Raw genomic sequence first — 12,612 nt, 5'->3', positions numbered from 1 at the left:
TACGGTTCTAAAATTTTATTTACATAAATACGGTTTGCTCTTGAAGTTCCTCACCACTCTCTCTCATGTGGAATGTGCTTCTCCTTCTCTTGCATCACATGGCACTGATCACACAACAACATCAAAACAGCATAGCTGTCGGCAATTTGGATCTGACAAAACAACAGCAAAATCTACATGCAAAAAACTGAATACCACCATTCAATCTCAGAAAAATTATTTGGACAAAAATGGGTCAGCAACCAAAACCCAAAAATAAAATAACAAAAATAGGCTAGTGGGGAATAGGGAGTTTCTCCTTCGCTGATCATCCATAGCAAAGAACCTCAAAGCAACAGAAAATCTCCATGGATGTCGGCAATCAAGCTTTGCAAAGCATCAGTACATAAAACCACAGCAAGATCTCAAGGCAACAAACAAAAAATAACATTCAATTTGTAAAATTGAAACCAAAAAATTGGTAAGAAAACAGAAAATTGAATCACCAAAATCTTCTAAATTACTTCTAATCGACTAGTTTAAATTTGTAGAACCATTCAAATTGAGTGAAAATTTGTCGGTGGCCTAATTTATTCATCAAATTTTGTTGCCGTCTGATTGCTTTCTAGTTATTTTAAAAAATCTTGAAGGGAAAACACTGAATTAAAATTTTGGGTAGTATAATGAGAATAAGGAGAGTATTTTTTAATTTCAATTTAAAACATTGTTATTGTCGGTTGTTGGCATGTTGTGTTGACGTTGTTGTCAATGATCGTACCATACAACATGTACAGTCAACGCAAGATCAATACAAAACAACAACAGTGCAACATTGTCTTCAAATTTTGAAGAAGAAGAAGAAGAAGAAGGAATGAAAGAAAGAGATGGAGAGAGAGGTGTTGGGCACAAGAAATGAAAAAAGAGAGAGAATGGACAGTGTGTTGGGGTTTTATGCCCTAATTAAAACTCAAATTCTTTGTAATCTCATTTTATTATCAATAAAAGAATAGAAATCATTTTTTGACTTGATCAATCACTTTGTTCACATGTTTTATTTTCATGATTATTTAAATAATATAAACTTCTATTGAATCTCGAGCGTATAGCTAATCTTATTTATAGTGACGTAATCACAGTGGAATATAAATATGATTATATGTTCAAAATAAGTTAGTCCTAAGATTAGTCAGTGCACAGGATTTACATTTACTTGCCAATCTACGATATGATCTACTTACACATTACATTGTTATGTTCTTTCCAGAACATTAGCAAAGTAGATAAGATCAGATGTATTTGTTACATCGAACTGGACCGATATTAACAGTTGATAAGATAAGTAAACATACCGTTATTATCTATTCTAGTCATATCATATAGTTGACCATAGGTCAATTTGATGGACCCAAAACGGGTATGTTTAAAAATTTATATATCGCAAGCGCACGAATCGTCCATATAAAATAGTGATCGTAAGCAAGGATGTCGAACCCAAAGGAGTTGTCTAAAATCGAAAATGAAACTATTTTAAATCAAAAATAATAAATTCTAACCTAGCTCCAAAGATTGATGAGTTTTAATATTATGAACATAAGATAAAAGATTGAAAAATAAAGCTATTTAAGAGAATAAAAATAAAGCAATAATGAGTTGAAAATAAGTGTTAAAAGAAAAGATTATTAAGATACTAGAATCCACAAAATGTAAGTTTAATAATATTTATTAGTATATTGATTCCCAAGTTTTAGTGATAGTTAAAATATTTTAAACTATCATTTTCCAAAAAGATTTATAATTTTAAGCACAAATTTCTTATAAAAATATAGGATTTTTCTTCACTTTTCAAAATTATAATTTCAAAGCATTTAGTGTAAATCAATCTAATGAAATAACAAATAAATCAATGAACATTATTTATAAGGCAAAACATAATATTTTTGTTCTAAGCATGGATGTGTACAATTTAATGACACATCTTACACAAAGAATATTATGTTTATGCACTAATGAAGAACAAAGTGTAAATATGTTCTAACAATCTAAAATACAAGATATTTAAGATGAAAGAAATATATGAAGAAGAAAAATCCATAGACTTTGTTGCATTACAAGGGAAATCAACATACAACATAAATATTACCTAGTTACAAGTTGCTTCATCATGATCTTAATAATCTTATGAAAAAGATTAGAAGCACATAACTAGAGTAGAAATTACAAAATAAAAGACATACATACTTGCAAAATGCTCTTGAAAAACCCAAATGGAAGAGAGAAAGGTAGAGAGAAAAAGATGGTAACCCAAAAACATTAAGCCCCCCAAATGGTCTTCAAAACCCTTATTTATAACCAAAATGAGATTATTAAAATAATCAATTTAAATTAAGTAAATTGATTAAATTAATAATAATGTGGTAAATAGGGGTAAATTGTAGGAGTGATGATGATTTTGGGGTAAAAAGTGTATAGAAAATGGGTAAAAAGTGGCATTTTGAGCCTAGGGGACAATTGGTACACTTATGCATTTTTAGGCTCAAAAATGACAAAATGCAGCATTAGGCTGCTGGTGGCAGGCGGCTGGCACGCGTGGGCTTGCGGGCTGGGCCGAGATGCTGAAGAAGGAAGCACCAGGAGGCTTGGGGACTTGGGCCGTGGAGGCTGAAGAGAAGGAAGGCCCACGGTGGCTGCTGGCTTCTTGAAGAGGCTGGGAGGCTTCGGTGACAGCTGGCGTAGGAGGCATATATGCTGAAGGAGATGAAGATGGCTGGGTGATTGAAGGCTTCGGTGACAGCTGGCGGCAAGGGGAGCTGCTGAAGGCTGAAGGAGTTTGACTTGAGGTGCCAGGCGGGTTGGGCCAGGGGACAGGCGGGCTGGGCCAGGGGACAGGCGGGCTGGGCCATGCCTGAGCCATTTTCTTTGCCTTCTTCTCAAAAATGCCACTTCTATCATTGATTTCCTTTAAATAAAAATGCAAAAATGCAAATTAATTTCTATAAAATAGTATAAATTAACTTCAAATAAATATTTTCAACATACAAATACATCTCATTAATTTAAAAAAAATATTAATTTAAACTTAATTTGTTTTGACACTTAAATTGAATAAATATGCATTTATTTTTACCATTAAACACACAACAATAATTCAAATAATTAAATTACAACATATTACAATATAATAACTATAAAAACGTATAAAAATCTATAAAACTACACTAAGACTAATAAATTAAAAATTACATAAAAACTTAATAAGTTAATTAAAAACTCAAGAACTAAGCAACAATTAGTATACAAAATATGGTAAAATAACTCTATTTTGTAGAGTTATCACACCCCCAAACTTAATATTTTGCTAGTCCTCGAGCAAAAGAAAGATTAAAAACACAATTTTTTTTTTTTTTTTAAATTGGTGATGTCAAATGTTTTCGTCAAAAATTACATAATGGAAATAGTTCAAAGAAAATTATAAATAAAAGTAAAGCTTATGTAATTAATTAAAAAGTTAAAATTGTTTCAAAATAAATATTTAACATGTCAAATCATCATGTGAACATTTAAACAAGTTTATGCAAACAAACATAAATTAAATCTCAAGAGATAATCAAGCAAATTCTAGGATTTTTCAAATATATATATATATATATATTTTAGAGATTTAAATAATTTAATGTTTAAATAAACTATATCCAAATATCACAAAAGCTCAAATATAATAGAAAAGTGATATATTATGAAAAATATATATTTAAACAAAACTAACTTAAAAATTAAAAATAAAACTTAATAATTATTTATATTTTTCTAAGAACTAAGAACAATTTCAATCATAATTCTTATCATTAGAAAATGAAAATCACCAATTTTTTTTTCAAACAAAACAAAGAAAATAATTTTTTTTTTTTTAACATTATATAACAAATGAAAATCACATAAAAACAAAAACAAAAAAACAAATAAAGAATTTTTTTTTTTATTTTTTTTTATTTTTCAACAAATGAAAAACATGCATAAACACAAAGAAAACACACATAAACACTAAGAAAAACACATACACACTACCCCCAAACTTAAATGAAACATTGTCCTCAATGTTTAATAAAATGGAAAAAATTAAGAACTACTCCCTTTGATGAATGCTTTCTTGATTTTGCTCATTTGTTTTCTTCTCTTCTTTTCTTTTTGGGCAAGAAGTTTCCTTCAAGCTTTTTGGAAATTGAAAATCATGAAACAAAAAACACACAACAACAAGTGAAATATAAAATGAAACATTAAAGTATGGGTTGCCTCCCACAAAGCGCTTTAGTTTATAGTCTTTAGCTCGACTATAATTTTTTTTCTTTTAACCTACACCTAATCGATGGTGTAGAATTCCATTAGTAGGGTGAGTTATGACTTTGATGCAAATGCCATAAATAATAATTAATAACATCACACCTACAAGAAAGTTAGAAATATGCAATTTTAATGGAATATCAATAAAATAAGAAAATTGCATATCTATATTAGACTCCTTTTCATTTTGAGTAAATATACAAATTTGTTCAATTATGGGCTCTTGAAATATAATTATATCTTTTTCATTTTCCTTATGAGCCTCGAAAATTATCTCATCCAACTCTTTTGTTTCATTAGGGGGTTGGATGCATATTACAAGTTCTTCAACAACTTCATTCTCCTTTTCATTTTCAATTTGACTATTTGGATTGGGAATGGGTTGGTTGGGATGAACTTGTTTTTCCGACTCTATAACAGTTGCGAGTTGTCCTACTATTGTCTCAATTTTTGAGATTGACTGAGATTGGGCTAGTAAGATTTGGTAGGTTGATTGCATAAACTGTTGTAGGGTATCCTCTAAAAATGGACTCGTTTCTTGTTCAATGGGATATGATAGGTCGGCTTGGGCATGACTTTGATTATGCATGTTGAATTCATGCCCTATTGGAGACTGGGTATGACTAAATGAAAATTTTGGATTATAGGTGGGGGCAAATGGGATATCAAATGATTCATGCATATCATACATATTATTAGTTTCTCCATAATTTAAATTTGAATGCTCATAATAGTTGTACTCAGAATTCCAACTATAATTAAAATGATCCATATGGAAGAAACTAAATGACAAACTAATTTTTTTTTTTTTTTAAAGATGGCAATTAAGGGAAAAAAAAAAAGAATAAGAAAATAAAAATTAAGAGAACAAAAAAACAATGTTAAGAAATGAAAACAAGAGCTAGGACAAGATTTAAGTTCTTTTTTTTTTTTTTTTCTTTCAAGAATATATATATATTTTTCACAATAAAATGATAAAGGATAAAGAGAAATAAGGCAAAATTAAATAAGACTATCCAAATTTAAGCAAGAGTAGGGAGGCATAGCATGCCATCAACCATAACAAAAATAAGGTAAAAATTAGGAGGCACAAGTGCCATCAACTAAAACATAAGATAGAAGACTAGGAGGCAAAATTGCCATCAACTAGTAATTTGCGGAAATTAAATAAAATAAAAATTACAACAATATAAATAAAGAAAATTACAACAAATGTTAGGAGACACAAGTGCCATCAATTAACAAAGATATAAAAGAAATAAAATTACAACAAAATTATAACAAAATTAGGAGGCACAAGTGCCATCGACTATAAAAATTAAAAGGATAGATAGGAGGCACAAGTGCCGTCAACTAAAAAAAAAAAAAACAATAAATATAAATATAAGTATATATTTTTTTTTATGGGTGGTTGAACCGTCCCAAATTTCTTTTTATCTTTTTTTTTTTTAGATTTTATAGAAATATATTTTTTAGTTTTTTTTTTTAAGTGTTAAAAAAAAAATTAAAATAACTAGTAGAAGAATTCACTAACCTTGAGATAAATTCGTTTCTTTTCTCTTGCAACTCCCCGGCAACGGCGCCAAAAACTTGATGGACCCAAAACGGGTATGTTTAAAAATTTATATATCGCAAGCGCACGAATCGTCCATATAAAATAGTGATCGTAAGCAAGGATGTCGAACCCAAAGGAGTTGTCTAAAATCGAAAATGAAACTATTTTAAATCAAAAATAATAAATTCTAACCTAGCTCCAAAGATTGATGAGTTTTAATATTATGAACATAAGATAAAAGATTGAAAAATAAAGCTATTTAAGAGAATAAAAATAAAGCAATAATGAGTTGAAAATAAGTGTTAAAAGAAAAGATTATTAAGATACTAGAATCCACAAAATGTAAGTTTAATAATATTTATTAGTATATTGATTCCCAAGTTTTAGTGATAGTTAAAATATTTTAAACTATCATTTTCCAAAAAGATTTATAATTTTAAGCACAAATTTCTTATAAAAATATAGGATTTTTCTTCACTTTTCAAAATTATAATTTCAAAGCATTTAGTGTAAATCAATCTAATGAAATAACAAATAAATCAATGAACATTATTTATAAGGCAAAACATAATATTTTTGTTCTAAGCATGGATGTGTACAATTTAATGACACATCTTACACAAAGAATATTATGTTTATGCACTAATGAAGAACAAAGTGTAAATATGTTCTAACAATCTAAAATACAAGATATTTAAGATGAAAGAAATATATGAAGAAGAAAAATCCATAGACTTTGTTGCATTACAAGGGAAATCAACATACAACATAAATATTACCTAGTTACAAGTTGCTTCATCATGATCTTAATAATCTTATGAAAAAGATTAGAAGCACATAACTAGAGTAGAAATTACAAAATAAAAGACATACATACTTGCAAAATGCTCTTGAAAAACCCAAATGGAAGAGAGAAAGGTAGAGAGAAAAAGATGGTAACCCAAAAACATTAAGCCCCCCAAATGGTCTTCAAAACCCTTATTTATAACCAAAATGAGATTATTAAAATAATCAATTTAAATTAAGTAAATTGATTAAATTAATAATAATGTGGTAAATAGGGGTAAATTGTAGGAGTGATGATGATTTTGGGGTAAAAAGTGTATAGAAAATGGGTAAAAAGTGGCATTTTGAGCCTAGGGGACAATTGGTACACTTATGCATTTTTAGGCTCAAAAATGACAAAATGCAGCATTAGGCTGCTGGTGGCAGGCGGCTGGCACGCGTGGGCTTGCGGGCTGGGCCGAGATGCTGAAGAAGGAAGCACCAGGAGGCTTGGGGACTTGGGCCGTGGAGGCTGAAGAGAAGGAAGGCCCACGGTGGCTGCTGGCTTCTTGAAGAGGCTGGGAGGCTTCGGTGACAGCTGGCGTAGGAGGCATATATGCTGAAGGAGATGAAGATGGCTGGGTGATTGAAGGCTTCGGTGACAGCTGGCGGCAAGGGGAGCTGCTGAAGGCTGAAGGAGTTTGACTTGAGGTGCCAGGCGGGTTGGGCCAGGGGACAGGCGGGCTGGGCCAGGGGACAGGCGGGCTGGGCCATGCCTGAGCCATTTTCTTTGCCTTCTTCTCAAAAATGCCACTTCTATCATTGATTTCCTTTAAATAAAAATGCAAAAATGCAAATTAATTTCTATAAAATAGTATAAATTAACTTCAAATAAATATTTTCAACATACAAATACATCTCATTAATTTAAAAAAAATATTAATTTAAACTTAATTTGTTTTGACACTTAAATTGAATAAATATGCATTTATTTTTACCACTAAACACACAACAATAATTCAAATAATTAAATTACAACATATTACAATATAATAACTATAAAAACGTATAAAAATCTATAAAACTACACTAAGACTAATAAATTAAAAATTACATAAAAACTTAATAAGTTAATTAAAAACTCAAGAACTAAGCAACAATTAGTATACAAAATATGGTAAAATAACTCTATTTTGTAGAGTTATCACAATTCAATCTCAATTCTGAGTGGTTAGTATTCTAACTGATTGTATTATTTGAGTTCTTTGACTTGTTCGTTACCAGCTTACCCTACGGACTAGCCCATACTTACATCTTGGGAACTCGGTAGTATAATTGAGTGGGAGTGTTAATCATAGATATGAACATCTATAGCTTCTGATGAAGAAGTGAAACGATGGTTTCCTTTTAGTTTGGTTCAAGGTGTTAAATGATAGAGATCTCATTTCAGTATTTAACTTAGTTTACTAAAATATCATTTGCAAGGAACTAAGTGTTTTAAGGATAAAATACAATGAGGGGTAAAACCGTATTTTAGTCCATCTATAGAGGATTTAGTGACAATTGTCGTTGTAACGATGGATAATTAATAGTGGATCTTCATTTGTTATATAGTGTTCTATGAATTCAATAGTGCAATTCCGAATCTATAGTGGAGTTGCGATGAATTAATAAGTTAGTAAATTTATTTGTTAGATTCATGATAACTTATTTTAGCTTGATTTCATAGGCCCACGGTCCCCATTGTACCTTGGATAAAATCATCTAGATAGTCTCAATTAATTGATTTAATTATGAATTAGAATTATCAAAGTTGACCAGATCAATTTTGGATAGTTTCACAGAGTTGTGTAATTTTGAGAAGAAAAGAGAAATTATAACAGATTTATTAATTAAGATAAATTGGTATCTAAATTAATAAATAAGTTTAAATCAAAGGTTCAAATTATAAATAATTAATTTGATAAAAGATTTAAATAATTATTTAATTAATTAAATCAACAGAAAATAATACAAGCATTTATTTTAAGTTCAACGGCCTTATAATCAAATGAGAAATTTCACAGGCCTAAAACCCATGATAATTTTGACCTAGAGCTTTAAAATTGTTATTATTTAATTAATTTTTTAATGAAATTAAATAGCCTAATTTAGTCTATAAAATGAGTGCTTAGAGAGAAGTCAAAACATAAGTCACAAGTCAGATTTTCTGATAGTTTTAGATTCTCTCTAAACACAAGTATTTTTTCTAAGCCTCTTGATTAATTTCTCTTCTTCTCTCTGTATTTATCTCATGCGTTGAGAATTGTCCACACTAGTCTAGGTGATTCTAAGGCTACATTGGAAGACTATGAAGAAATTAGAAGATCGGTTCAGTTTCTTGATAACAATCTACAACAGAGAGGATACAAGAGTTAGAAAAATTGAAGGAATGACTCTTTAATTCTGCTGCGTACACTGTAAGTATTCTATTCATTATTTCTCTTTGAATTTAATTTTAGAAACATGTTTTTGGCTATTTCGTATTAATTTGTTTAATGTTAGATATACATGAAAATAAATAAAGATCCTGCATAAGTTTTCTAACACAGTATATCATCAACAACATGTTTACTCATCCCATCTAAAAAGAAAAAAAATTATTGCTTGAACCGTATGGTCAACCTTTTTATTATTTGTAATATTAAAAAAGAAATAAAACAAACTTAAAAGTTGAAAGCAACTAAACAATAACTACAAAACATTTAAAAATAAATACATCTTTATAATATAAAGGATATTCATATGCTTAAATAAAAACAACATCAAAATATAAATTAGTAAACAACATAAAGGTAATCAGCATAACAACAACATTAAGATAATTAAAAAACAACACAACATAAACTTATAAGCAACAACATGAGAGTGAGAGTTTTATTTGTAAATGGAGAGGTAGAACCAGAGTTTGTCTCTGTAGTAACTATTATGAAGAATATGAGATCAAAAAATTATGCTGGTCTCTGAAAAAAAAAAAAAAAATGGAGAAGATGAATAGAAACTGAAATGAGTATGAAGTATTGAGCAACCTGAAAGAAAAGGAAAAAAAATGATTAAAAGGTGTAGGAAGAAGAAGTAGGTAGGTTGTCATTTTCACTTGCTAGCGGTTGAAAACTGTCTTTTCTTAAAATATCACATTATTTTATTAAATTACATTCAACACATTATCATAATAATAATAATAAACAATAAAGTGGAAGTTTGAGAATAAGAATAGTCAACAATAAGAGACAGGGAAATGTGTAGAAGCAATTAGAATATATGTGACATCATAAAGTGATGGAAATGTGAGAAATGTGTGTTAGTAAGCAAATAGTATTTTTGTAAATTTCAAATTATAAAAATAGTACAAAAGATAAAGCAAAATAGTAAAAAAAGTAAAAATGAAATAAATGTGTCAATTTTGGTAATTTGTGTAAATTTTCCAAATTTAGATGAAAATATAATTTTTTTTTAGATAAGTGGTAATAAATTAAAAAAATTTGAAAAATATAGTTGGAAAAATAATCATGAAAATAATGTACTTTTTTCTTAACAAAAGCATAAATTTCTTTTTATAAAAATGTGAAGTAACAAAATTATAAATAGATACGAACGAAAGTTTTCAAAAGAAAATATCACATACTAAATGTTAAGCAAATATTTTATATTTAGAAAATAAAAAAAATAAATGTGAAATACAATTTCACCTATGCTAAATTTATAGCATAAGATTTTATTTATTTAAGTTCGACCCATCCATCCGAAATTATAAGAATAACCTCTTAATTACAATCCTTTTATTTAAAGGAAATACCATTTGATTCCAATTACGATGATATTAAATAATTTGAAATAATTTAGGGAGAACTGAGATGAATTTGGAATTGCAGCTAAACTCAGTACTTTTGGCTAACTGAGTTGCCTACAGAAAAAATTATGTTAAGCAAAAATTTCATATTTAGAAAATAAAAAATAAATGCGAAACACAATTTCACCTATGCGAAATTTATAGCATAAGATTTTATTTATTTAAGTTCAACCCATCCAAGATTATAAGAATAACCTCTTAATTACAATCATTTTATTTAAAGGAAATACCCTTTAATTCCAATTACAATGATATTAAATAATTTTAAATAATTTAGGGAGAACTGTGATGAATTTGGAATTGCAGCTGAACTCAGTACTTTTGGCTAACTGAGTTGCCTACATACCTTTCTTTGTGAAGGATCAAGCCACTTGTAGTTCAGATTGAGATATTTTAGAATTTGAATATAAGAATTCCGGTATATGACAATTTTCGGGAATTCTTTGCCATTTGAAAATTTGGAAAAATTCATAAGTGGATGACCTTTTATAGAATTTTGAGATTTGTGTTTTTATACCATTTTGCGGTATTGGCGACTGCACTTAGTCTTAACAACTAAGTTGCCTACGTATCCCTTTTTAGGAATCAAGTCTAACGTAGTTCCGGTATTTTCAAAGATTTGGGATAATTAAGAGGTGAATGACCCCTTTTTGAGATACCATTTATTATGGCTTTTAAATTTTAGTGCACGTTTAATTTGGAGGTAAAATTACCATTATTGAGCTTTTGTGAGGTTAATGACCTCTTTGAAATTTTGGAATGATATTTCGTCATTTTGAATTGATTTTGATGAGCTCATTTGGGATTTGGAAATTTCATACCATTTCGCATGGTTTTAGAATTTTATCATTTTTGTGATAATTTCATGTCTTGAAATCTCTTTATATATATATTTTTAATAATTTATTTTATATATAAAGAGATTATTTGACCAATATTTTGATTGATTATTCCAAAAATTTGTGGAGAATAATCTAAAAAATTTATATCACGTAATATCATTATTTTAAAATTTAAATTTTATTTTTTTTTTTAAAATTTGAATTTAAAATTTTGAGATAAAATCTTACAGTTTTATATTTTGACTTTATCAAATAATGTAAATATCTTAAATTCGAATTTAAATTTGGTTTTGAATTCAAGATATTTTTATTATATATTATTTGATTATTAGATATATCTCTGAGTCTATTTAATAGACTTACAGAGATAAAACAGAGCATACACACATTTTTTTTGGAGGTAAGCCCCTTTATATGTATATGTTGTATATGCATGATACACATTTTTTTTTTCTTTGACTTGAAATTTATTTTGAGGTCTCGTTTCTCAGTTTTTGTCTAATCTTATTCGTACATATATATATATATATATATACTTATATATGATTAGATCGTCAAAGGATCCTGATCAGATCTCTTTCATCTTTTCCTCATGTATGCTATTTTCCCTTTTGGTCGAGGAAGTGGTTTGATTTTGAATCATTTTCAATACATATACATATATATATATATATATTAAGTACAATCTTTCTTGTGTGATTATATATATAAATATAAATATGTATATATATTATATTTGATCATGAATGACTTTTGAATGATATGTTTTGTTTAAAGCATTCAGTCTTTAGCCCTTTATACATTCCCTTTTCGTTTCTTAACTTTGGAGTATAAGCATAATATATGTCACTGATATTATTTTTTTCATGGAACATATATAGTGCAATACACATTTGGTCTTTTTTGACCTTTTCGTTTGTGCCCTTTTGGATTTTGTAGGCACTGTTTGTATACATATGCAATTCATTGTTCATACATATGGATGAATACTTACTGAGCATATGTTGAAAAGCACATCATCATTCCTTCAAAGTTGAATTTTTTCTTTGACCAAGATTGTGTCCCCTTCTATGCTATGATTCGGACATATTTAATCTTCTTTTCTTTTTCTTTTAAAGCACACATAACATATTTCTTGGTTTGATTTTATAACTTCACTTTTTTGCACCGTTTTTTTTCCGTCAGTCATGGAGAGTGGCTTTGGATCATTATAAAGCCTTCTTTTTTTTTTTTTTACTGTGACATGT

This window comes from Humulus lupulus, chromosome 8 (genome assembly GCF_963169125.1).
Source record: "Humulus lupulus chromosome 8, drHumLupu1.1, whole genome shotgun sequence".
Classification (NCBI taxonomy): domain Eukaryota; kingdom Viridiplantae; phylum Streptophyta; class Magnoliopsida; order Rosales; family Cannabaceae; genus Humulus; species Humulus lupulus.
The sequence above is the reverse complement of the archived record's forward strand: the minus strand, read 5'-3'. Positions refer to the sequence as shown.